This window comes from Corvus cornix, chromosome 2, assembly GCF_000738735.6.
Source record: "Corvus cornix cornix isolate S_Up_H32 chromosome 2, ASM73873v5, whole genome shotgun sequence".
NCBI lineage: Eukaryota > Metazoa > Chordata > Aves > Passeriformes > Corvidae > Corvus > Corvus cornix.
Window position 1 is genome coordinate 118,135,315 of NC_046333.1, and position 26,803 is coordinate 118,162,117.

Sequence of the window (26,803 nt, forward strand, 5' to 3'; positions counted from 1 at the left end):
GATGAAGTTACATCACACACTACACCACCTTCACGGGTCAAGCACATACCACTTTGGGCATCGCCTTGAACACCAGCCAATGGCAAAACATCACTACTTGCTCCTAAAACTTGAGCCCAAGTATAACTTACCTCAAAGACGTGTCTTTCTTATCTGTAGCTGTGCAAGTTGCTCCAGCCACTCTGTCTCCAGACGAAAACTCAGAGAACTCACTGTGGTGGTCAGCAACCTAAGTTTAAGCATGTAACTTTCAGTCATGGTGAAAACCCATGATTCCCTTGTTCTGCATTTTGCATGTTTTCTCCCAACTGGTTAATGTTTTCTCCTTCCTGTTTTATGTATGAGGTTATGTATATTCATTTCCCTTGTTTAATATGTATCAGTTCTAGAAAGTTCTTTGTTCCTCGACGCCCCATTGCATCCTTCCCTAAGTCGCTCCTATGTAATGTCCCCATTGGCTCCCTTGCTGTCAACCCCACCTGCTTGTCTCTATCCCATTGGCTGTGATCCCTCTCCCCGCCTATCTGTACCCAGTATAAGATCCCTCGACCCTCCTCCCAATTAGGTTTTTCGTCCCTGTCATTGCGCTGGCATAAACCTGCGTGGAGCACATGCGGAGAGTCCCCTCTCTTTCTTCTTTTTCTTCGCCTGCGTGCCTGACAGCGACAGAAGGATACAGCCCCTTCAGGGTGAGGAGCTCTGCCCCTATTTCATTGTGTGCTGGGCACTGAGTGCTGCTTTCCATAGGGGTTTCAGCGTTGACCTCCGGGCTTCTTCGTGTCCGCACGCAGGGGGTAAAACCCCCTTCTGCCAGCTCACAGCTGGAAAACCCCTCACTTACCTGTAAAAGCAAAGCAAACTTAAGACAGCTGACAGTGTTAATTAAAATAACCTTTTAAAATTGTATATGTTCCTTTTCATAAAAATAAATAATATGACGATTCATTAGTATTGTTCTTAGAAATTAAAGTAACAATTTTGCATGGTTTGGGAGCCTAAAAAGTTGCTGCCATTTTTTTTTCCCAGTTCTATTTTTTTCTGCAGGATGAAATAAAAATAGTAATAAAATGGAGGGAAAAATAAAATAAGAAAAGATCTCTGTACTTTTAATCTTGTTTTTTGAATGAATAATAAAAAAACGCTGAAAGCTGAAAAATGGAATAGATAATGAAATAACACTTTTAGGTTTATAGCTGTTAGATATGGGGGTATTTTTCCTAAGAGTCAGCTGACTTTCTAATTTTTTTATTCAAACCCTATTATGTTTTCTTCACTAGGATTTAGACAACAAAAGAAAAAGGAAGTAAGATGGTTGTTGTCATATAAACAGACACTTAGGAAAACAATGTATCTCCGTTCTAGCTGCATTAATATGGTACAGTGCTTTTCCTCTTTACATAATATTTAAAAGGGAAAGTAAAGTTATGTCAGGGATTTTTTTTCCCCCCCCTTGGTATGGAAAAGTGATAACACAGCTGACAAGCACAATTCCGCTATATAGTTGATGACAGTCCATTTGATACATATCTCCTTCAAAAAATTCTGTCACAGCCCTTTTATCAAGACGTCAGCCCTTCTATCTCCCTGCTCTGGTGTATTTGCACCTTTTAAAAAAAAGTTCTAACGTATTGCAAAGGGTCCTGTAATGACATTCATATGAACACTAAGAGTATGGTATACAGTCAGAAGTAAAAGGGAGTGTCCAAAGTGTAAGCCTATTTAATGGTATGCCTGTATAATAGTAGAGTACTTTTATTGTATGTGTTGATGCAGAAAAATTATTACAATAAAACAAAATGCTGTTGGGATTGAAGTAATTCTATGACGTCTTTTAGACTCCTCTTAGTGGAGCCAGTTCATCCCAATTGGAGAAATTCACTTAAAGAGGCAAGTATCACAGATAAGCTGACAGCAATGGTGATTTACATAACATGGTATAAAAACTCTGTGTGTGGCAGTCTGGACTAGGGATACACCGATAAGAGGGAATGATTTTGTATTAGTTATGTGAAGAACTTTGAGAGGACCAGCTTTGCAGAAGTGATCTGTAAATCACTAGAACAAGAAGCAAAATTAGCAAGCAGTCTTCCTCAGCTTCATATTTATTTGTTATTTGTTTAATATTTTAGGGAATCCTGAAAACTAATGGACTGATGCACAACAGCTCTCCAAAGTCCTGCTTGAGATGAGTAAACAGCTGTCTGGATATATCTCCTGAGATCTTTCTCTGTTCCTCCTTGCAAAAAGCACGTGTATACTAAGATCAGAATTTCTAAGTGGCTGGAGAACCTAATGGAACTTAGACATTTATCTTTAGTCATTAGGTACTGTCTTTACATTAGACACCCTGCTTGCGTCTTTAGGTGTCAAAGTGCTTCTTCAAATGTGAAAATATTTTTGTGAAGGTTTTCAAGGTGCAATTTAGTGAAGTTCAGTGAATACACAAATTGATTTTGAAGCTCATATCTGTGCTGACCAAATTCATCCCATCAATTTTTGTGGAAAAAGAACCAAAAAAGGATATTTTGATATTCATGTAACTTTGAAAAAAGACAAAAATGGGACATCCTATTTGTAGAGTGTTATTTCTTGTTATTGAGCTCTTTTTCAGGTTACTAAAAATCATTCACATAAAAACTAGATGTTAAAATTATTACACATACTCACATGCACACATTTATGGGCACTACTCTGCCGCATACATGTCTATCTCATGTCCCCTGTGATCTTTTGCCAGGGCAGGATAAATCTGTGCTGGTGGCTTATCTCTCAGTGAGTGTCTGATCTGTGTATGTGCAGAAAGTATTTGGCCTTAGGTGCTTGAACATGAATCACTTTTCCCATTGACTTGGTCACCAGTTTATCTGTCCTTCACCGTGAATGAATGGGCATATTTTCAGCTGAAATTAAATGAGCACAGGTACTATGAACCAAGAGAAAGATGTGTTAAAGTGTGTTACTAATTATTTATACACTTCATCAAAGGCTCAGTGCTCTTGCTGTGCAACTTATAATACTTGTCTCGCCATGGCCATATCCATTTTTAACTTTTCCCTTCTTCTTCCATAATAGTCTTTTAGATAAAAAATAATTGGGTACTTAAATATTTCTAAAGCTAGCAATTAAAAAATGCTTTATTGCATAACCAATATATCTTGTGATTAATACATTAGGGGAAAAGAAGACTGGCAAGCAGTTCACAAATTAGAATCCAAATACAAGTACCATGTTTTCTGCATACTCCTTAAAACAGCACAAATCTCTTTACTGTATTATTAAAGTCACTAATGAGACAGTAGAAACATGGTCATTTACTATGAATTCCATGTTCTGTAAATCCCAAGCAGAGGCAAAAATGCATTTAAGCTGGATAAGTCTCTATAACAAAAATCTAAAACAGTTTTCATATCAGGGGAACTAATTCTGTGTCTACAAGGAAGGTAAGGAACTGTTGTACTCTACATGAAGTAGACCCACTCCTTGTGGGTCCCTTCCACCTCCATATATTTTATTATGCTATGATAAACACATTTATTTGTTAGTTTTGAGTCCACCAGTTGTATCATTATACGTGCATAGTTATATTCAGCATAAGCTCCTGACCTGTAATGACTGGGTTATTTCAAACTGTTAAGGAACAAAACTTATCCATCAGTGGTCTAAATTGCTATCAGAATGAAAGAGTAATTTGTGATAGGAGAGGATTTTGAGACAAGGTGAACTCACTCTCTCACCTTCTGTAAATTGCGGTGGAGCAATTACAACAGACCTAAATATCTGAGGACACAGTAAGGATTTGTGGGAGATAATTAGTAATATGAAATATTCAGACTACATAATTCCCACTTAAAATACCTCAGGTGGTCTGCAAAACTTTTTGGAAAGGCTAACAGCTGAGGGCAGTTTTCATTTAACCAAGACTGCACTACCCAGGGTTCTGTAAAAGGGCCTTGATATGTAAAAGACTAACCATATTCAGTCTCATGATAAGAATATTCAAATGCACTGCAAAGATGGGGCATGACTCTATATCATAGTTGCAAGAGCACCCAGCAGGTCAAAACTTGAGTCTGACAACTGCTTTCAGGATTACTAATGCATTTTTACCATCTGTGGTACATAATAGATCGGAACTGTCTTTGAAGCCTGGGTTAGACTCCTGTTCCCAGGCCCTATGCCTCCTGACCCTATGACTCTTATTTTCTGTGGAGCAGATTTGGCTGAACAGAAAGGATGGAGTGTGCTCCTCTGCAGTATTTCTCCTCCCTTCAGCACTCCCCCAGCAGTAGCTCTATTTAGCTTGATAACATTGCTGGCTGATGACTCTTCAGGCATAGAAGAGGATCAAGCCTGACTGCCTTCCATTTGCTTGGGCATGAATCATAAGGCTGGACTGTGAAAGAAGAGCTAAAATCAGCCCTGCCTCCCCTGATGTTGCATTGCAATTGCAAAAGTCATTTTTTGACTTAAATCAGGTATCTCCCTACCTTCAGGAGGCTCACAGCCCTGAGTAAGCAGAAAACATATCCTTTTGCTTAGAATTTTGAACTGGCAGACTTTGAACACCACACATTACGCAATTTGCACATGTATGTGATGCTGCATCTTCTCTGCTTAGCTTTATGGGGTGGTTTGGGTTCTGTTCTAACACTCTGCGTCCTCCTGTGCACTGCCTAGAGACCTTAAATGCCTGTTGGGCAGAAAGAATCCAAATACTAGAAAGATAAATCATCTGAGTTAGCAGCCAGAGCCACTGCTGTGCCACATACCCAAGAAGCAGCATATTCCCAACTCTTGTGAATTCACTAGGACTGGCTTCACTTGACTACTTCAAGCACCAGAGGTGGTGCTGTCCTGCATACCTAAACTGTCTGGCTAAGCTGACCCAGCTGGTGCTTTAAGAAAAATAGAGAAGTTGGAGGTAACACTTAGGTTTTTCTTAAAGTGTAAAGAACTCTGAAAAATAACTACCTACCATGCAAAAAGGCTAACTTCTGGCAAACTTGCTCTTTTCCTGCGTAAACCATGCGAAGACTATTGAATTTTCCTCTTTTTTCCTGATTTCCTTATAAAAGGAGGGGGCTTCTTAGCTAGACACACAACTTGGCAGGGTTAGAGTTGAGCTGTGGATATGGCTACGAATTTTCAGAGATAAAATTCTGAGGGGAAAATATTTACGCTAAAAAGGAGTACCCATTAATGCAAATATATCAGGACTTTATTATTTCACAAGAGAAAATTTTTCTGGGTTCATTAGAGGTTTTCATAATGGCTTCAGCTTATTTTCCAAAGGCTGAGCACAGCTTCAGGTGCTGTTTGGAGGAAAGGCAGTGCAATGCCATCAGAAGGACTTCCAGTATGATGAACAAGATTTTGGCAGAATATGCAATGACTCCCGGAACAGCCTCACCAAACATCCTGACACAAAAACATTCTTTCTTGCATTTAAATATGGTTTGGTTTCCTCAGGTATTACTCATCACTTCTTCATGCATGTAGTGATCTTATTTGAAATGATAACATTTACTATAAAACGTTATTTTATCTCGCTAAAATAGATGTCGAGGAGCTCTTCATATTCAATCATACAAAGTCTTAGGATTATAAATTCAAACACATCGTTTTTGTTATTAGAATCTACTTCTCTCTTGAGTACTTAGCAACTATGTGACCCTTTTTTTTTATGACTGGGGAAAAGAGATTGCCACTGGAAACACTCTAAGGAATCGTCTGGACATCATTTTCTTTCAAAGTTTCTTAGTTAAGATATTTAGCGTATTTGATACAGTTAATGAAGAATTAAGCTAGTACTCCTGGCTGTCCACTTAGATTTTTCTTGACTAAAAAACCTTGAGGTAGAAGGTTATGCTAGTAGAAGATGTGGCATGAATTATTTTGACTTGAGTGAATCATTGGTATGAATTCATGGACGGAGTGTGGTATTATGGTCTCCACCTGTCACACCCCTCTGTATCTGCTTGGTATGTTCTAGTTTCATTTCTTGATGTGAGGTAGAAAATAAGAACTATTTCAAAATCCTCTAAGAGAAAGCCAAAGAATTTTCATTGCAATAAAAATTGGATTATGTGAATTAAATTGTACAGATTCAAAATATGGATACCTGTCTGGACTGTCATGAACATAACACTCTCTTGGAACATGATGTGTAAATGAAGAGTTTGCACATGCATATATGTATTTTGTTTGGTTTGAAGTTTTTTATGTAATTGAATGGTTCCCATTTTATGAGTAAAATTTTTTGAATTCTTTGATTTTTAGAGGTCTTTGTGGTTTTGAGATGGGAAACAATTTCCATCTAACTGTAAAGCAGAGTTAAAAATAACTGAAAATCCAGTAATGTTTGGGTTTTTTTGGATTAAAGACTCACATGTAGACAGGTCCAGTGGAAAAATCCAGGCTTTAAATAAAATATTTAAGCATAAGCAATTCTTTATGCTTCTGATTCTTTGTACACGATACCCCGTTAGGCTTCTTGTCTATATCTGAATGATGCAATTTTGAATGCTGGAATATTACCTTACTTCCTGATGACTGAGAGTGAATTTTCAAAGTGATACATGAGATACAAGGGCACAAATCCTGTTAGTAGCTAATGGGATTTTTCTGCACCTCCTGTTTGCCACACTGAGAGACCCAGCCTTGAGATTTTCAATATCGGTATTTGCGCAGAGATGATGTCTTGTAAATACAGACCCTTCTCACTTGGCTGAATGACCTGTGTTTGATGGGTTAAACCCATAATTACTAAATTGAACTTTCAGATATCTAGTGCTGTTTCCTATTCCTATCCTGTTTTCTACTCTTATTCCTCACTCATAAGAAAACAAAACACCTCCATGCATCACCATGAACATCTTCAAAGAAAGTGGGATGCTGACACATCAACTTGAGTAATTTCTAATTTCCCTGGGAAAAGAAACTCGGGCTTTTCATGGATATGCTTACACACATGCTTCCCTCCAAGAATAGAAGTAGTCCTATTCAACTAGGTGGGAGAGGGGAGCATGAATAAATGTGTAGAAAGGAACAGACAGCGTTTCAAACCCTTAAAATATTCCCTGTCATGATAGACCTGATGCACTTTACTAACCTGGTTGCTTACTTTCATTCTGTATCAAATTCTGTCTGTGTGACTCCTGAAGATGCTACAGAAAATTGGCTGAGGCAATTAACTATTATCTATGTCTTCAGTGTCATACTTAAACATTTTCTGTTTCTTGTTCTTCTAATTCATGATATTCCTTTTGCCACAGGAATGCGGAATCTCTTATTTCTTGAAAAAACACCACATTACCATAAGACCTTGATGAAATCAAACATGGAGTTCCCAGCACAGGAAGGACATTGACCTGTTGGAATGAGACCAGCGGAGGCCACAAAGGTGATTAGAGGGATGAAGTACCCCTCCTATGAAGACAGGTTGAGAAAATTGGTATTGTTAAGCCTGGAGAAGAGAAGGCTTCAGGGTGACCTAACTGAGGCCTTCCAATACCCAAAGGGAGTTTACAAGAAAGATGCAGAGAGATTTTTGCAAGAGAATTTAGTGACAGGACAAGGAGGAATGGGTTTAAACTGAAAAAGAGTAGGTTTAGAGACACCACAAACAAATTTTTTACTGTGAGGGTGGGGAGGACAGATTGTGCAGAGAAGGTTTGAATATCCCATTCCTGGGGGTATACAAGGCCAGTCTGGGTGGGGCTCTGAGCAAGTTAGTCTCGTGGAAGGTGTCTCTGTCTAAGGCGGGGGGGGCTGGAGCTAGATGATCTTTAAGGTCCCTCCAAACCCAGGCCCTTCTGTTAATTCTATGAAATAGTTGACATTGTCTAATTCATATTTTAGAGAAAAAAAACCAAACAAGTGTGGTTTTTTTAAAATGTTGAATGGCAAAGACATACTGGGAACATACAATAAAATAAATGAGTCACAGTTATACCTTGAAATATGTGTAGGCAGGCTTCCTTCCCTGAACCTGACCAAGGTTCCAGCTCTTAAAGTTGAAATCAGATTAGTTTACACATTCAGAAATTTCTTATTATTTTTCTGAAGAGCAAAGCATCTTTCTTTAAAGTATTTGCATAGTTATGCTTATTCATAATTTCTTCTTTTGAGGAAAATGCAATTTGTTCTAATTTAATTTGGTTTTAATAGAATAGGGAATATTTTTTGCAGATAAGATATCTATAATTTCATGTGCACCACTGTGTACACTTTAAAGGAGCTGTTTTGCTCATGCTTTAGAAAATACTTTTTCTAGGAACTGTGAAGTAAAATCTATTCCCTAACAGTAACAAAAAAGTATAATAATATCATGCATAAAACTTGCAACCATAGTGCTTCAGGCAGTGAAATATTTCTTATGGTCAAATCACTGTGGTTGTCACAAACCCTCAATTTTTCAAGGTGGTAAACATTAGGTCACACTTTCCATCAGCAAAATGATGGTGCTGACACATAGAAAGTATTCCCAAAATGATTCAGCCAATCAGTGGCAATACCACTTGAGATCTCCTGATCCTGAACCATTAGCTCGTCCTGACTCGACCAAATTTCCCTAAGGTAAAAAAAAAAAAATTAAAGGAAAAAAGTTGTTGTATTCTTTCTGAGTGTCTTCCTAGGAAAGTAATGAAGTAAAGTGACTGCTGTGAAAATTTTCTCCATATTTTCACTCAATTCTTTAAGGATATTTGCTGGTAGCTTAACTTCTTGTGACTTCTTTTTCCTCCAAGGTTTGAGGTGGTGCTGAAAACATAGAAAAGGAGGGAGCAGGTTGCAAGCAGATTAGAGTAATTCCTTGAACCTGTGCCTCTAATTACAATGAAAAATGGAAATATTGAATAATTTTGCCTAATTTGTCTGGCAACTAGGTGCTCTGGAATTACATGTGATTGCAGATGTTGGTGATGATCACCTAAAAGGAAACAAAAAAACCACAGAGATTTTGGGGAAGTTAAAAACCTATCGGATATTTTCTTATGAATCTCAACTTAAGAATGAATTCATTTAAACTCTTAAAAAGGCTGATCTGAATAAAAGAAAAATAATTGGGGAAAATGGGTTCAAACACTATAAAAGGTTTCTGATCAGTCCTGTTCAGTTCTGAGGTCTCAACCAAATAACCAGAGACTGTTTCATGGTTAGACATCCTACAATTATTGCATACCTTGTCAGAGTTCCCCTTGATATCAGTACCTCAAAGTTTCAGGCTGAACTCTGTCTCTTTGGGCACAAATTTATGGTGATCACAAGTAACTCCTCTGAACTTCAGTTAAAGGATTATAATGGTTTAAAAAGAGTGTTTCTCTGAAGAAGAACCAAGGTCCTTGAATAATTATTTGACTGCAAAGTAGAAACGAATCATCTGCCCAAATTCCACAGCATAATACCAGAGGAGGTATAATTTGAACCACTGTTTAAAATGTGGCTTCTTTCATGTACCATTCAAAAGACTTTGGAGTGGCCTAAAAATTACTTTTTTAAACTTAGATTATAAGATTTTGGTCTTCAGTGAGTAATAATAAATTATTATGAAGATTTTCACTGGTATAAGAGAATAATTCTTGTTTCACTGGACACCTTGGTTGTTCTACAATGACCCAGGCGAGTGCTCCTTTCAGGAGCTGTGCAGTGCCTTGTGTGATTTAAGACATACCACAGCAGCATGAATTGGGAGGTTTGGGAGCATGGCACAACATGGAGACACCACTGCCAGCTAAATAAAAAGCAGACTCAATTATTGTTGACAGATGATTTTATTATGCAGATGGCAGATTAGCTTAATAAGGAACTGTTGTAACAGAAAGTGCCACTTTTTTAACCAGGACAAGTCCCAAACCAGCAGATAATCTGGCTATAACTGCTTCCTAAATCTTTAGTCTGAAAATTCTGTGTGCCTGTCCAAAAGGGCTGAGATTCTTTAGAAGTTTCAGCTAGGTTTTAATGTCCCCCAGAGCATCTCTCTCTTTAACCATATTCCAAACGCGCTTAGGTTGCAAATGTGCTGTATGATTAGTTTAAGAAGGAGTTGAAATTTAAATATTTTACCATTTGAGTGATAATTAGAGTAAAACAAATGACAGTGTTTCTTTGTGCATTGATACCTGCTTTGACACCAGACTTGTTATGTCATATCTACAGAAAGCAATTTTTCAAAGGGCTTTGACTCATAAATTGTTGACTTACAGTTGTGCTCCAAAAGGTAGGTCCTCTCTTTCTAAAGGGCACACAGATATCAGATCCCAGCTATGTGGTGAACTCAGGAAAAGTGCAAGAATGATCCTTGACTGTAATCAGATTTTCCGTGTTTTCTGGTATCTTCATGTGACAATAACAAAATCAATATTTTAAGAAAGTGCATCTTAAATCTCTTCCAGAACATCAAAATCAAAACAAAGGACAGGATCCATAAAGTCAAATAAAAAAGGCAAAGTGAAAGAAACATGTCAAAACTGTAGTTTTCCCAAATCATCTGCTGAAGGTGTAAATTGCCAGTCTGACACAACTGCCAGTCTCAGCTCCTCTGGTTAACAGTCATTTTAATCATAAAAATAGCTCTTCAAATGAATAAGAAAGATGGAGTATATATTCTGAAATTTCACAGCCCCAAAAATAATCTGTGACCCCTAAGAATATAAGAAATATTTTCATTTACATGTTATTAAGTGCCAATAGGGTGGTAAAAATGTACTTGTGAAGTGCTGGAAGAATACTTTTTGACTTATTCTATGGATTTTTTTGTTAAACCAGTCTTGACAGGAAGATACATTTTAAATTCTAGGGAAACATTTTAAGAGCAGGGTTAGTTATAACTTGAACTGACTGCCCAAGGTGGCTGCACTTTTAGGAAGAGACAGGCTTAGTGAAGTTAGTCTTCTCATATGTAGAAGTATTGAGTACAAAAATCCCAAAGTCTTTCTTGCTATGAATTCTTCTAACTATTGCTATTGAAAAATGGTGGAAAATTATCAGACGTTTCCAAAGAACAAATTTATTCAGGTAAATGTTGTACAGTTTACACAGATGGAAGACTTGATTTTCTTTTTTTTTTTCTTTTTTTAAGAGCTTCAAGATGTCCCTCTGAGAAACAGACATTTTCTTGTGCACCCTAGAATTGTGCTTAGCTGAGGTTCTCCATCCTGCGGGGGAAGTGCTCATGTATGATGATTATGATGCTAGCCAGCAGGAACTTGTGCAAGCACATTATACTCTCAGAATTAGTCTGGGTTGTTGGAGGTTGTGATGGATGAGGTTTTTTAGAAGCTTTATTTTAAAACTGTGCTCACTGTGTTTAGTCTGTGCTCATGAGGCTGGATAGGAAAAAATAAAAGATTGTATTTTGCTGAAGATCATATTTAAAGAAGAACAAAATTCTCAAACAAGTTCTACTTTGCCTATTATAATGGTAGGAGAATCCATCTTGGCTTTGATATGGCTCATTTGAAAAAATAAATAGATGGTTTTCCCTGGAGATCAAGTCAATATACATTTTCCTTTAGCTGGACAATAAAAAAAAGTCATGCTATGAGAGTTATAGTTTTCCTAATTTTCCACAGTCCTGGCAGATATTGATTGTGCACATATCAATATTTACATGAATGTAATCAAAAAAATGTAGTAGCTGACTAATATTTCTTACTGAAAATGTCCCCTGTATATGTTATTTGAAGTATGTGAATTGCTTTTATGATTAATCTGACCACAACAATTCTTGCTGTGTAGCTCTGTGAAGAGTGAAACATGGCTCGTGAGGTGAAAAAAAATGAATCCAGGATTAAAAATCCAGGACAACTCTGTAGGAAAACTCCATCCTCATCCATACAGCAGTAGGACCGTCAGTCAACCCCCAGCAGTCCAAAGTGTCTGTGCGGAGTGTGCTTTGTGAGGAAAGCGCGGTGTGCTGCCAAGTGAGTAACACTGCTGCAGAGCAGGCACACCTCTGTTGTGGAAGTACCCTGAGATGGTCCCTGGGCCTGTTCTCCCTCATTCTAATGCCTGTGGTAGAATTCTAACAATGAGAGGTCGAAATTTCTACTGTTTGGGTTAGCTTCCTAAATAACAGCCTTATGTTCTGAGTCTCAGATCAGTATTTCTGAACAGTCAGTGGGTCTTTTACAAAACTACTGATCCTAGGTTCAAGTAGTTTCATGGACACAAAGCTTTTACTTTATAAGTTTCCAGCTTTCCAGGTGCTATAAAGAAAAGCAAATTGCATCTAGAAGTTCAAAAAATCCACAAGGCGAGAAATCCTTTGTTTACACCATTTTTTTCTGCTTGCAATGTTATATGTTAGAAATACACTCTTATTCAGAAAATTCATATGCAGAGTAGCTGTGGCTGTAGTCAATATTATAAAAGCTCACAAATGTCTTTGAATATCAGTCTAACTCCTTTTCATACAGGCCTGTCAGTCAATGGACTGTAAACATGCATACTGGTTTCATGAAGAACATGTCTTATGCGTCTTTAATATTTTGCAGAAATGAGAACATCTCCAAGTATTTTTCATGTCACTTTTGCTGTGATGATCAGTAAACACCCTTCAAGAAACCTGCAAATGTTTCAAAAAAATAAAGACTATTTTTCATCACAAACTGTAATTACTTTAATTACAGGATAATTATATAAATAATGTGTTTGAACATAGCTTTCATTTTTTTCTTTGTTTTCTAAATATTTTCATCTTTCTATATTTTCTGATGGGTAAACAGGAAACATTCACGTTTAGACAAAGAGCCGGTGAACTGCTTCCATTCTTGACCTTGACTTTCAATGATCCATATACCACCTAGCCTGTTAGATGTGCAAATGTCACATACAGTGAAAGCCACAGTCCTTTAACATCGTTATACAGAGTAAATTCACTTGCACGGCACGTAAGTGGATAAATCCACAGGTTTAGTTCACAGACCTAATAGTGATTGATAAGTGAACTCCAAATGATCGAAAGCAGAAATAGATAAACTTTGTTTACCTGCATTTAGCTGCAACTATCCTATGAGCTCAATGTACAACAGGAATTATATATACTGCTGTTTCAAGCTGTCCTGTGTAATACAGTAAATCCTCACATGCCTCTAATACAGTGATGCCAGAATTCCCTGCAATCAGTTCCCACTGATATTCAAATTGCTTGTATTCTCCAAGATTTTGAAATGGGCTCTCAGATTGGTTGTTCTGAAAAATCAAACTATCTGTGTAGTATGCTCAATATCAATGTGCTTTCCTAGAAAATTAAAAAATTCTGACCAATGCTAAGAAACATGAATTTTTTTTTCTAATAAATGAATTAAGCCTGCTAGTGATTAGATGTTCACACTACTAGAATAGGTATAGGACAGTCCTCATGTTATCTTATTCTTTAATGGCATCAAAAATATTTTATAACATAATTGCAAACTGTATATGTATATATGTTGGTCCTAATTTCTGAACTGAGAAAATACAATTTTGCTACTGCTGTCAATATCCATATGAGTTATAGGTATATAAGCTTCTGGACACATTTTTTGTGAACTCAATTCTGTCCTAGATGCAAAGCTTGCACTGGGGTAATGTCATTGAAAGTCTTTTATATATATGTGTGTATATATTGGCAGGGAAGTCATTGCCAAATGGATAAAGTCACAAGTCACATTCAAATGGAAAAGATTCTGGCTCCAATTCTGAGCCATAAATGATGGCTTATTGCTTATTACCTATGTTTGGGAATCTTAACACCAAAACATATTCCTTGCTACAATCTGTTTTATTAACACATTTTCAGATTCACAGGGGCTTCTGCACAGTCACACCAATGCAAGTTTCTGCAAATCTCTGTGGAGATCACAGTTAGATCCCACAGTGACAAATCTTTAATGTCTTTAATCTTTAGAACTGACAGCAGACCTCAAGCCAGTCTTCCTTTACTGCTCAAACGAGGGACTTCTTTACTTGTGAATGGAAGCATTTTTATGGAGAAAAGACTGTCATACTCATACTCCAGGCATGCTTTTGCAGTTCATTTGCATGTGTCCTCTTGCTAAGACCCTTAAAACTTGAATGCAATCAGAGTGATTTTCCTTACTTTTAATTTTAGGGAAACATGGAAAAATGCAGAACGGATCAAGCAGGAGACTTCCTTGGCCTTTTGGAACATGCCCAGCTACTGAAGGCACTGGCTTATACTATGTGGCATAGCTGGCATGAAGAAATATTTACAGTTTATGCAGCAAAGAAGACAATCACCCATGGCCTCCTGCAGCTCTGAATGTACAGCTAGCCATGCTTCAGTACAGTACACTCCTGTATTCCCACTAACGTACGGGACAAAACCCATTGGAACAGCAGCAAGAATCTCTTCAGTAGCTGAGATCTCTTAATTTGTGAGTAGAAAGTGCAGAGAAACAAATATCACAAGAATGGAACTAAGACAAGATAGACCTATTTATATTTAATTGGACTTTGTAGACTTCCGTGGCCTGATCACAGTGACATGGTGTGTAAACAATAAAATTTCACTGGATTAAAAGGAGGATCTCTTCTATCTGGGGTTAGCCAGCAAAAGGTCTGAAATCACCAGATTGTACCACTATTTATTGGAAAAATTCTTATTCTAAACATCCGAGTTTATCCCTTCAGGCACAGTTAGGCCATATGTAGTCATAGCATTTCTAATTTTGCTTGGAGCATAAATATGAGGCTCAAAAATTGAAAGAGAGTTCTTATACTTCCTTAAAAATTATGTTTTAGCATATAATGAGCAAGTGTTCCCATGTATGACTATTAGGTACTTATTTCCTCTGAAAGCCAATGGTCATGGATTTTCTTATCATAAAATGTGTACTTTCATTTCTGCTCTTGCTCTTTGTATTCACCTCTCCATTGTTAAACAATTAAGTAGTAGAAGCTGTTAATATTATGTTAAAAAATTCATCCTATTTCACGGGTTTTTTCCAGTCTTGTTACACTATTTTCATGTGAAAACATGGATGAAAACACTTAGCAAAACAAAAGACATGCAAAATATCAGAAGTAGGACATTTGTAGATAATCTTCGAAACCAATTGCCATATGAATTAAAGAATTAAAACCACCAACACGTTGTAGCTTCTAAGAGTTTTTTTCTTGTATATATATGGACATTTGTTCTGCTTTAAAGGATGTATGTGTATGAAGCATTTCTCAATGAAAAGCATCAAAATCATGCATGAAAGGTCACTCTGAGCTCTCTTAAATGCATGGTATCATCTGCTACATGAAATTAGGAAAGCTAGAAGAATAAGCCGTTTCCTTTAATGGGAAAAATTGGCAATTTCTCCAACAAATAGCTCTGCATGATGGCAGTAGAGCTCAGAGAGGGGGGAAAATTGAGGGGAATTACACTGCAGAACCAACATCTTCTCCAACTCCTATGGAAAAGAGCTATTCATTAGACCAGTTATTCTCACTGGGTCTGATGTGTATATCCATGCCAAGGATTTTTTTTTTCCTTCAGATTTAGGTAACAGGAGAATTGTTTATGATTTATAAGCCTTCACTTAGTATTACTGTCCTTTTTTTTTTTCTTTAAGGGACACTTACTACATTGTAAAGGTAGTGTAGCAAGCAGTATATGTGGTTTATAGCTGAAAAAAATATTGTGCTCTTAGTTTGTTCTTTGATGTTCAAAAAGCTACTTAAAAATATCAGTATTGTTCTGAAAAATATGTTTAATAAATTATTGGGTGTTCACATAATGTATGACAATAATGCTGTATATTCACATGTAAAGCAAAAGGCTTTTCATCAGGATATTAGTAGACATCATGCAATGATAACAGCAGGTGTTCTCTTCCTCCGGCCCAAAATTTGATCATGTTTATGGCCTCTCATACCTACAGATCTCCAGATGTGACCAAAAAATACGAATTCTCTTTCTGGCCATTATCTGTTTAGGCAACGCTAAAAGCTCTTGGCTTTTCCTATTCCAGCAATTCTGAGTTAACTAGACCTCCTGGCCCAAGCAAAATGCCATCTCTGGATTTATCAGTTGGAAGAGGAATCTCAGAACATCTTGATGTAGCTGTTCTAGGAAAGGAGCTGCACAATGTATCATGATCAGCTTTCTCAGGAAAATAAATAAATATAACTGGTTGAAACCATATCTTCCACTGTCATTTTTAATTAATGGAATTGCATCTAATTCAAACTGAGGCTCCAAAATTTACATAATTCAGTGATGATGGTAAGGTCTTGGAGAGCTCCAAGATAAATCCTGTATCTTTATATTTTGCGCAGTCTTTTCAGAACATGTTTAAATTTAACCACTTTCTTTTCAGATGCAATATATAATTTGGCCATGACTTACTGGAGCCTGATTTGGAGTAGATAATCCATTTAACATATTAATACATTATATAATGGAACTACCTTAATGCAGAGAATTCTGGTCTTTCAAAATGGTGATGCATAGAGTGCTGAAATATAGTTAAAGGATAGTAAAATTATTATTTAGTTTGAATTCATACAAAAATGGTCAATTTAAATTTGTGACTAGAACTATGATATGGGGTCACGTTCTCAGCCCCAGAAATATCATCATTCAATCAACAAAATGGAGTTTCTGCTAAAATAGTATAAAAAAATGCCAAAAGGTGAGTGAGACCCAAGACAAGACCATGGAAACAAGAAGGTACAGCTTCTTACAGAGCAAACAAGACAAGGAAGCATTAACAAGCAAGTGGTTCTAATAAAATACATAGAGGTGTTAATCCTTATCTCACAAAAGAGTGGCAAATCCACAGCCAACTGTAGACTGCCCAGTTCATTCTGATAAGGCATGCAGAAGTAGTGTTCAAAGAAAGGGAATTATAACACTTACATTTAGTATTTTATGTCAAAATACTCATTTACTACTGCTATTACGACACTCAAATTAAATTGACTTTTGGTTCATGACTCATTCACAAACCCCTCTTGATTGGTGTCAATACAGGAGTATTTTATTTCTTTGATAACTGGTTTAGCTGAATGATTTTTAGTCACTCCGCTGTTCAGGAACTGCTCATTTTGATTAATCATTATTTGTGGGATGTTGTTGGTCATACAGTATATTTTCTGCTTCTTGATTAGCTGACTGAAACTTTAACAAAAGATAATGAGTTATGACTAACAAATTATGAACAGTGAGTAATGAACAACACATTCCAGGTACAAATTTGGACAATATTACAGAATCACAGACCATGTTTTGAATACTGTGAGTACTGGGCAACAAATATTTGGAAATATCTTCTGTTATGGTGGTAAGAGCAGCAGTAAATCTAGGGTCAGTCATTTGTGACTGAATTGCAAGTGTATTTCTTGCATCATTCCAACAACTCTAACTCTGAAGAAGATATATAAACTAATGCAACCTCTTTAAAGAGGAGCTCAAATTGGAAGTGTTTCTAAATAAACTGCTGAGTGTCCTTCTTAGTTGGTTCTTTTACATCTAAAGTCTCCCATAATTATTCATTTTCAAGACTCAATAAAAAGTAAATCTCCACCTGTGAATAACATCAAAATCATATTTTTTTAAATTACGCATAACCCACTAGTTTTTAACAAAGGTTGCAGCTTCTGTATGGGCTTTAGTCTTCTCAGATTATATTGGTGACATTCTGGTATGTTTGCAATAAATACAGAATAAAGAGCTCTTTTTGCTACAGTAGTTAGCTGCTTGCAAAATCTAATTAAGGCTTCATACTCCTTAACCACTAACATTATTCATTTAATAAGCACTAAATTAGGCAGACATATGTGTCATATATTATCAGGAAATCAAGCACAGAAGGTCGGGACTTTTATGACTTTCTGTGACGTTTGAGTTACAAGACTGAATCCCATACACTCTATTATCTTTCCCTTGTTTTTTAGGGGCAAACAAATCTAAGAGATTCTAAATAAACTTGTTGGGGTGCCCTGTGTCAAGGCTGAAATAAGAGAGTGATTAACTTTCACTGAAAGCAAAACTAACTTGAGCATTGTGGTCCCTTGAAGAACCAACCGGAGAAACAGATGAAGAACTTGCTGCAGTTTCACCAAACCCATTAACAGGTAGTGAAATTCCTTCTATTCCTACCTAGTCATCATGAAAGATGCGATACCTGTATTTCTGCACTTTTTTTAATTTTACCCCATGGATGCTGCTCTGCAATCCAGCTAAGTCAGAAGGAACTTTGAGGCATGCATAGAGAAATTTCTCTCATTGGAGTGGGAGCTGCAGTGTTCATTTATTTAGGAGGTGAATTTGGCTACCACTATTGGAAGAGTGAAGTCAGAATTTAAAATAAACCCTTCCAGTGGCTGAGTTTGTTGTGCTGGGCTTTGTTTAGTCAGGTGGATTTCATTCCTGCTCTTCTCTTTCTCTGATGTTTAAAATGGTTCCTAGAAAGATAAATCCATTTCTCTTTTTATATGAAAAAAGTTAACAGAAACACCAGATAACTTGCAGAGACTTCAAAGGAAAATGATAAAAAATGCTTTGCAGACATAGAAGAAAACAATCCTCAGCACTCTTCATCCTCTCCTCATTTCCTCAGCTCCACAATGAACAGTTATACTTAAGCAAATTTGGCTGAAAAAGCCCAACTGAATCTTCAGAAAGCATTTTGTGTTCAATTCAGTGCTGGAAAAAATAAGAGTGGACATTTTTCTAATCGCAGCATCAAAGTGAGTATCCTACTGTTTCTGAAATGTAACCCTGGAATTCAATGACTATAAATACAAGTGGTAAAACACTCTTACTTTGAAAGCAGAATTGAATGGGGTTTTCTTTATCTAATTTAAAAATAATAATTATTTTTGATATAACCATGCAGTTGCCAAACAAGGAAAATTAAAATCTAGCATGCTGCATTATTTCTGTGTTTAACCGAATCACCTGCCTCACTTGTATCTCTCATTATAGAATTTATCATTCAGTTTCTAAGGCTCAATTCCATATCATGGCAAGTATTTTGCATTTTTCAGCAAGGTACAGTTAGTGGTGCATTTTTAAAGTGGTCCAAGGGTCACACTCTTCAGCCAGCATAAAGGAATCAACTCTTAAGATGACACAGTGGGGAAAAAACGAGTAAAATTATTCTATGACTCAAAATGTGACTTGGGTTAACCAGTCTTTTTAAACATTAAGTTTCTGTTTGCAAGCAGGAACAAAGAATTTCAGAAAGCAAAGTGGGACATCTAATGTAGCTCCTCAGTAAAGAGAAATCACTCTGATTTTGGAGCCATTTTATGTTCTGAGGCTCATCCATTTTTTGCACATAGCCTGGGTGTTCTCCCCACTCCCAGAAACTTTCTTTTCTAAATTGTCTTAGGGCCAAAGGCCTGTAGGTGGGGACAAAGCAGATAATGACAGTTCTTTTTCCTAACATCTTTTAGTAAATCTGAAATTTAAAATTATTATCCTTTGCTTTTATTTTCCGAGCTGTGCTCCTCTTTTCTCGGACCCTCACACGGATCCAGTCACCCAAGAGGAGCAGGAATGTCTAAGAAAAAATCCTGAGAAAGCACAAGCAACGATTTTTTCCTTCACTCTGCAAAAAGGTGCTCTTCTCTGGCAAACTCTGCCAGCAGTCAAGAGAGGTCTCTGACTAGGTCTGTGTGCTATTTATGTGGTGGGTTGACCATGGCTAGACAACAGGTGCCCACGAAGCCACTCTACCTCTCCCCCTTCCCAGCTGAACAGAGCAGAGAAAATAAGATGAAAAATGACTTGTAAATTGAGATAGGATAGTTTACTAAAGCAAAAGCCAAAGTTTGCATACACAAGCAAAGAGAAAAAGTAATAATTTTATTCTCTACTTCCCATTAGCAAGTGATGTCCAGCCACTTCCCAGAAGGCAGGGCTTCAGCACACCTGGAGGCTGCTCCAGAAGGCAAACATTGTAAATAATGAATGCCCCCTGCCTTTCTCCTCCTCTCCTTTCCTGTTACGTTTGAGCATGGACTATCATATAGCATGGACTATTCCTTTGGTTAATTTGGGTCAGCTGGCCTAGTTGTGTCCCTGCCCAGAATCTTGTCCAACCCCATCCTGCTGGTGGGGTGCAGAAGGGTGAGCAAACACCACTGATGCTGTGCCAGTGCTGCTCAGCAGTAGCCAAAACACTGCTGTGTAATCAGCACCTTCCCAGCTACCAATGCAAAGCACAGCTCTGTGAGGGCTGCTGGGGGAAAATGAACTCCATCTCAGCCAGACCCAAAAAAATGCAAAGTGGTGCTGCTGAATAGCTTCAAAATAGATAAATCATAGCTGTTCATACAGCTCTGCCTGGTGTCCCCCATGGAAAGGAAGGTGCTAATTGCTCAGATGGAGGAACTGTCTACTGCAATATGCTTTGCAAAGAGGAGATGTAGAAGAAAGGGGGTATAGCTGGAACTCACAACCATATGTTTTGAAGAAGCCAGAGGACAAAACCAGTGAAAAAGTAACCCAAATATGACTTTGCTACAGCAAAAATCCACTCTGCATCCCTAGTATTTCTCCCTTCTGTCTCTCTTCAGACATTTGCTGAGTTTTGCCTCATTTTTAGGATGCCAACAAGAATTTTCCCATACAGAACAGTTATGATGCCCCATTTTATTAATCTAATTACTTAATTAAATTAAGATGTGATCCTTACACCTGCCAATACATTGTCTTTATGGTACAGCCCCCCACAGAGTCTCACAGGGCCCTACACACATAATTTACATTGACAGCAATGGTCATTACCTGCTCAAATGTCTCACAGATTAATGGAAACTAGATTCCTGCATGTGTCAGCAAGCTCCTCCAAAATTCTGGTTTCCAGTGACCCAAGGACCCTTGGAGCTCTGGCCACTTGTGGAGCAGCTTTTGCAATGGCGCCAGTGCTGGTGGCCCTTTCTGACATACATAGACCTGTGAATGTGGAAGTAATTTCAGCTGCTTTGCTTCTCTTTCATTAGCTTTCCATGTATAAATTTGTAAATAATACATGTACATACATTTGATAACACGTTTACATGCATATTTACATATTTACATCTCTGATCATACATTCATGCATGGGCATGTGTTTACATATATATATATGAACCCACACATTATATATTCACAGTCACTGTGACCATTAGCTTAGTTCAAAGAATGAAACCTTCACTGATATTCTGGTCTAACTCTCCTAATGACATATTCGTGGAGAACCGAGTAAAGAAATCAATCACTAAGCCATGACTTACATTTAAATACACATTTCTTTGTATCTTCTTTAAAACTGATTTTTTTTTTTTTTAAACCGTGATATAAATATCATCTTGTTGCACTGCCTTGGTTATCAGTGTGTACTGAACTTGCTGAACATAAGTCATATTGGCAGTACTGAGTGTGTTTCCTCCCATGTGTTTTATATAATATGGAGTCCTGGGCCTGACAAATATTTGAGCTGGAGACCATCTAGCAGTTTCAGATATTTCAGATTCACACCAAATAACTAGGGAAAAATAGTAGATTGAGGAAACAATTGGAAACCTCAGTTTGAGCAATGCTGGATGAAGAAAAAGGAAACAAAAGGCCGAAGAGCTCTGAGGTCTAATTATGAAGGCTAATACATAAGACTTTCTTTTCCTGGCTAATCAGGGTGATCAGGGGACAGCTCTCAGCTCTCAGCTCAAAGGTCCTGCTCTGCACTTCAGCTGCACATCAGGTGGGGACTGGGATGAGCCGTAACTTGTGCACTGTTTTCTCTGTCCTGCTCTTCTGAAAGAGGAAAACTGAAAGCTGCACAACAAAAATGTGAAGCTTTCACAGAAAACTCCTGTTCCCCAGTGCTGCTGAGTAGTACCAGCCATGCAAAAATACTGTTGCTTTCCATTGCTTTATGTCTCGAGAGAGATGCCTTTGTACACAAAATCCCCACAACTGAAGAATTTGTCTGAAATTCACATGGTGGCATGCTTTGCTTTTCACAGTAGCTCTCTGTTTGCTGGTGCAATGATCTTTTGCTATTTTGAAAAAACAAACCTATGTTTTTCACGAGAAATCCATGCCTCTAGCTGCTCTCTTTCTTTTTTTTTTTTTTTTTTTTTTTAATATATCTTAGTTAAAAACCTATTTGCCATTCCAAGACTGAAATTAAGAAAAGGGATATTGTTATGTCTTTTTCCCCATACTTTAGAAATATTATCATATCCATGCTTTGGTTCAAAGTGACACCTGACAAGAAAGCACTGTCATGTCAAGATGCACTTTCTACAAATCTCCTAAAAAGTCCCAGAAAAACAAACTCAAACTTGGACAAATTACATGCCTTTGAAAAGCATACCTTGCGGTCTCTTTAGAGATCATTTTCTGAAGATTTCCTCTTTAATAAGTTTTGGAGTAGCTGTAAAAAAAGAAACCACATCCAAAGCATATATCTTCATCACTGCAAACCATATCAATTTTGAAGACTGAAATCTGGCAGAGAAAGGCTGTGAATGTCTCTAAAGACCATACTAAGTGAAGCACAGTACCATAGCATCATACAGCTTCATTCAGAAAAGACTTTTAAAGAATGTCACCTCCACTTCTCCTGCAATAAGCAGGGACATCGTCAGCTTGGCTGCTCAGAGCCCCATCCAACCTGACCTTGAATTTTTCCAGGGATGGACCATACACCACCTAAGAAGATAGTGTAGATCAGTAAGTAAGATGTTCAGCTCCCGGTTAAACTCACCGCATTAGCTGAAAGACAGTTCTTGAATCTTCATACCTCATTTTGCACAGACTCAGTGTTCCTGTAATGTATAGTAAGGATTGCATCTGAGGTTGGTGATGAAAAAGTCTTCAATTAAACGTTTTAGTAACTCAGAGTGGTTAAATAAGTAGACTCTATTCTGTTATGAAGAATTAACTTTTAGCAACAAAAACCTCTTCTGTATTACCATTTTTAAATCAAAGTGTAATTGCACAGTATCATAGTGACCTCCATAAATAGTATGCTGCATCACCTAAGATTTAAGGACATGAGAGTCCTAACAAAATTAAATTCTAAGTGCTTTTTCAACACTTATTAAAGAAGAAAATTATATTGGTGTTTGACCAATGAATTCTTGCTGCTTAGATTCTTTGCCCAGCAAATCACACAATAATTCTATCCAGGCTGTGATGAACTTAAAAATAAGCTGCATCTCACTGAAACATATACATGGATTCTTATACTTCATAAAAAATTCTTTCAGAAAATTGTGGCATTTCTGACATGATGTAATCTTTTCATTGGCAGTAAGTGCACAATGGCAGACAAAATGTACCACAGGCATTTTTGTGCTATGCCAAAATAACAAACAAGACTGGGACTTGCTGTATTGAATATGAGCTTCCAGTAAGTGTTGCTAATAAGTCAGTAAAGCCTCTGTGGTATTGTGGTATCAAAAAGAATTCAAGGAGTAAAATGCATGAGATAACATCAGTCTATCATGTTTTTTACACTCTCGGGTGAGAAAAGTCCTGGCCTACTCATGCCCCCAGAGCTGGAGTTATCAGCATTCTGCTTCTCACCTCCAAGGTCAGGATTAATTTCCTTTTTTCAATACTTTTACCTATGAAGAATGAACTAAATAAATGGAATCGACAGATAAAGTATTTTATGAATAAATTAGGAAGTCTTTCCCTCCTGTCATTGTCACCTCTTGAAGTGACAGATTAGCTGCTGATCTGAAATCTATCAAGTGAATTCTTGAGCTAACGCCCTCCTGCCCTCCCAGGAGAAAATCCTAGCCAAATAAAAAACAGCTATAAAAAGATCTTTCTCACAGAAAGCTAAAGATGCTGAATCTTTGAGCTGTAGGTCTCATTCCACCACACAGATTCAAGCCTTATATAGGCATTTTCTCCTGTGAGCAGTTCCTTTCAGAAAAGCAGGATTTGCAAAGCCTGACAGACTCTACAGACCTCCTCATTAGCTGACATTCACCAAGTTTTAACTAAGATCTAAATCTATGTTGTTTATTCACACAGAATGTGCCTTTGGTCTTTATTGCTAATTAATTCATTTTGCAAACTCATCTGCCTAACGTTTAAAGTTGTTTTACAAACAGGAGATTCAAAGTTGATGCTGCCTCTTCATCTTCAGTGTACCTAGTTTGGTCTACGTGTTGTGGCACATATTAAATGTAGCATCGTTCATTGATCTAACACACTCAAAATGTGTAGACACCAGGGAACAAATTAAGGGCAAAATCCTCCTCTCAGATCTGTTGTGCATGGATCAGAGATAAGGAGTACAAATTAGAGCTTTTCTCAGCTGCAATGCACAAATGTTGTTTCATGAGTTCCCCTCTAGGCTTCAAAAAGAGGTTGTGCCGTTTGTGCAATAACATCCTCTTTGGGACAGGCAAATCTCCAAAGGTGTGTGGTCTGGCCAAAAAAAGACCATTTTATCTTTCAGGTCTTTGCTCCCATTAGACATTTGCACACACACACTTCACTGAACATGAGATCGAATCAATACAAGCAGGCCTGCTCAGGAATGAAACATGAGCACTCAATAAAATAAATAAAGAAAGAAATATACATACAGTCCCCAGCCTGATGAAGAATTCAAATTGCCTCAGAGTGTTTTTACAGGTTTACACATAGAACTTGTTTAATTTTCTGTTAATTCCCTGTGTTGTGGGCTTATTGCAGTTTACTTTTACGCTAATTGAAATAAAATATTAGACAAGGTTGCTGTGTTTATACTTCATCAATATATCCAGGAGAAAGCCAGTGCATGGGTTAATGATGGATTTTCACCTCCCTTTAATGTTCACAGTGGCTGTGAATTTATATTTCCACATGATTAAAAGGAAGGTTGTAGTGCATGCTGAACTACATGTGAAGCTTTTCTGGTCTCAGTCCCACATGATGTATCATATTTGGCTGGTCACCAAGGCAGGTTCTCATCAAGGTATTCCTACCTCGGATCCAGGGGATGACTCTTCCTAGTGAGACAAAGACTCTGATATTTGTATCCATGACATGTGTAATACATTTATTTGTGTCAGCCAGAATATTGTTTCTCACGTACTGGGGAGAGTAATCTTGTGTTTTGCCTTTGAAATAAGATGCTCTGAAACAATCAAATATATTGAATCCATTTCCAGATACAGCATCAGCAATTGGTACACTGCTAGGCAGGTGTTTAAAGTGTTTATGCTCCAGTAATCTGTTTCCAGGAAGAGATCCATCATTTCAGTGCTCTGAGGCATCTGGGCTCCAAGCTCTGGGAAGGATTTGGGACTCCTGTCTTGGAAATGGGTTTGATCGATATAGTGCCTCAGATGTGGGAAGAGTGAGCACTCCAGTTTCTAAAGAAAATTCTCCAGCTCTTGTGAATATTAAGAATAGCTGAAAATCAGATTATAAATCCAAGGACATGTACAAAGTACAAAGTAGGATTTACACTACTGCCTGCTTTAAGAAAAAGGCCTTTCTTCTTGCCTCTTTGAATACTCCTCATTGAAATCATCACTAGTCTGGCTTCTGGTGAAATTAATTTGGATTCTAGGATCTGTATCTTTTGTATTTACAAAAAACTCAAAGCCAGTATTTATTTTTAATATGTCACTATTGTCCTGCATTGTCAAAAGAAGGTTTTTAATACTAAGGCTGTTGCATTTTCTCTTTCAGCTTCTGAAAATCTTTTTTTCCACTGGGACAAGTGCATGACTAGATAGTATTTTGATACCTTTGCATGATAAAATGCTCCTTAACTGAGAACAGAAATAGGCCCTTATCTACTGACGTTGTTTATGAAAGAAATACAACCATCCAGAAAGATAGTGTCTTTTGTTTTTCTAAATTGTTTAGTTGAAAAAGAGACTGTGATCCACTGATATACAAGTAAATGTCCCATGCTGGCATCTCTCTGCCTAGCTATCTTTCCAATTCTGGAAATTACTGATCCAAAAAACTAAAGGTGGGAGGCAGAGTTTCTGTGGGTGAAGCACAGCACTTCAGATATCATCACAGAGCCTATTCACCAAATTACTGCAGATAAGAGACTTTTCTTTGCATAAAAGGCATTTACACTCTTCTTGGAATTGCATTTTTATCCCCAAAGACTGAACAGTATGATTAGGAGTTCAGTATTTGGCATACCAAAAAGAAGGAGACATAGTTTCATTCAAATGCACTCCCTTCTAGAAATTTAGAGTGCTCTTTTTTGTTGTAAATATGCACAAAGGTGAAGGACTACAAATTTTTCTTTGCTGTAAACTGTTCAGAAGATGGTGATCTTATCCAGCTCATACTTTTTAATACAAGAGTATTTTTGCTCAAAATGCAGTTTGTAAATGAGTTTGGCAAAATCCACTGGCCAGGTGCCAGCATCTGGTATTGAGTCTTCTCTACCCTGTTTTTATAACCGGAAATCAACAGGGTTTTATGTAATTTGAAATACTAACTTCTTCATAGAAACCAAATTTTTTGAAAAGAAAGTGGCCTGAACACTGAAAAAAGATGTTCATCTATCCTGATTTTAAGTTATGTATGTTTTATATATATAAAAGTTTTAATATATATATATTTTTTTATATATCTATGTATATATAAATTCACCAAACCCCCTTCAGTTTGAAAGTCAGTGAGTGAAGAAAGCAAATTGTAAATATTTTAAGGAATTTTTAGATACATGTTTCTAAATAGTGAAATCAAAGGGACATAGTCTTACTCCCATAGTCTCCAGAGCAGCCCTCCTGTGTAAGGCAAGCTGGATGTGGATTCAGGTTGACAAAGGGACCTACACACCAATGAATGATAAACCTTCGAGACTGAAAGGAAAACTAGAGCAAAAAGGGT

General features: G+C 37.3%; 1 long non-coding RNA gene across 1 annotated transcript; it reads left to right on the top strand.

The window, feature by feature from the left end:
- The first annotated feature begins 595 nt into the window (after positions 1 to 595).
- On the top strand, positions 596 to 16,136 carry LOC109145302. Its single transcript, XR_002046616.2, has 4 exons — positions 596 to 689; positions 2,130 to 2,324; positions 7,275 to 7,402; positions 14,093 to 16,136. It is a non-coding gene; the product is annotated as an uncharacterized LOC109145302 (long non-coding RNA).
- The last annotated feature ends 10,667 nt before the right edge of the window (positions 16,137 to 26,803 follow it).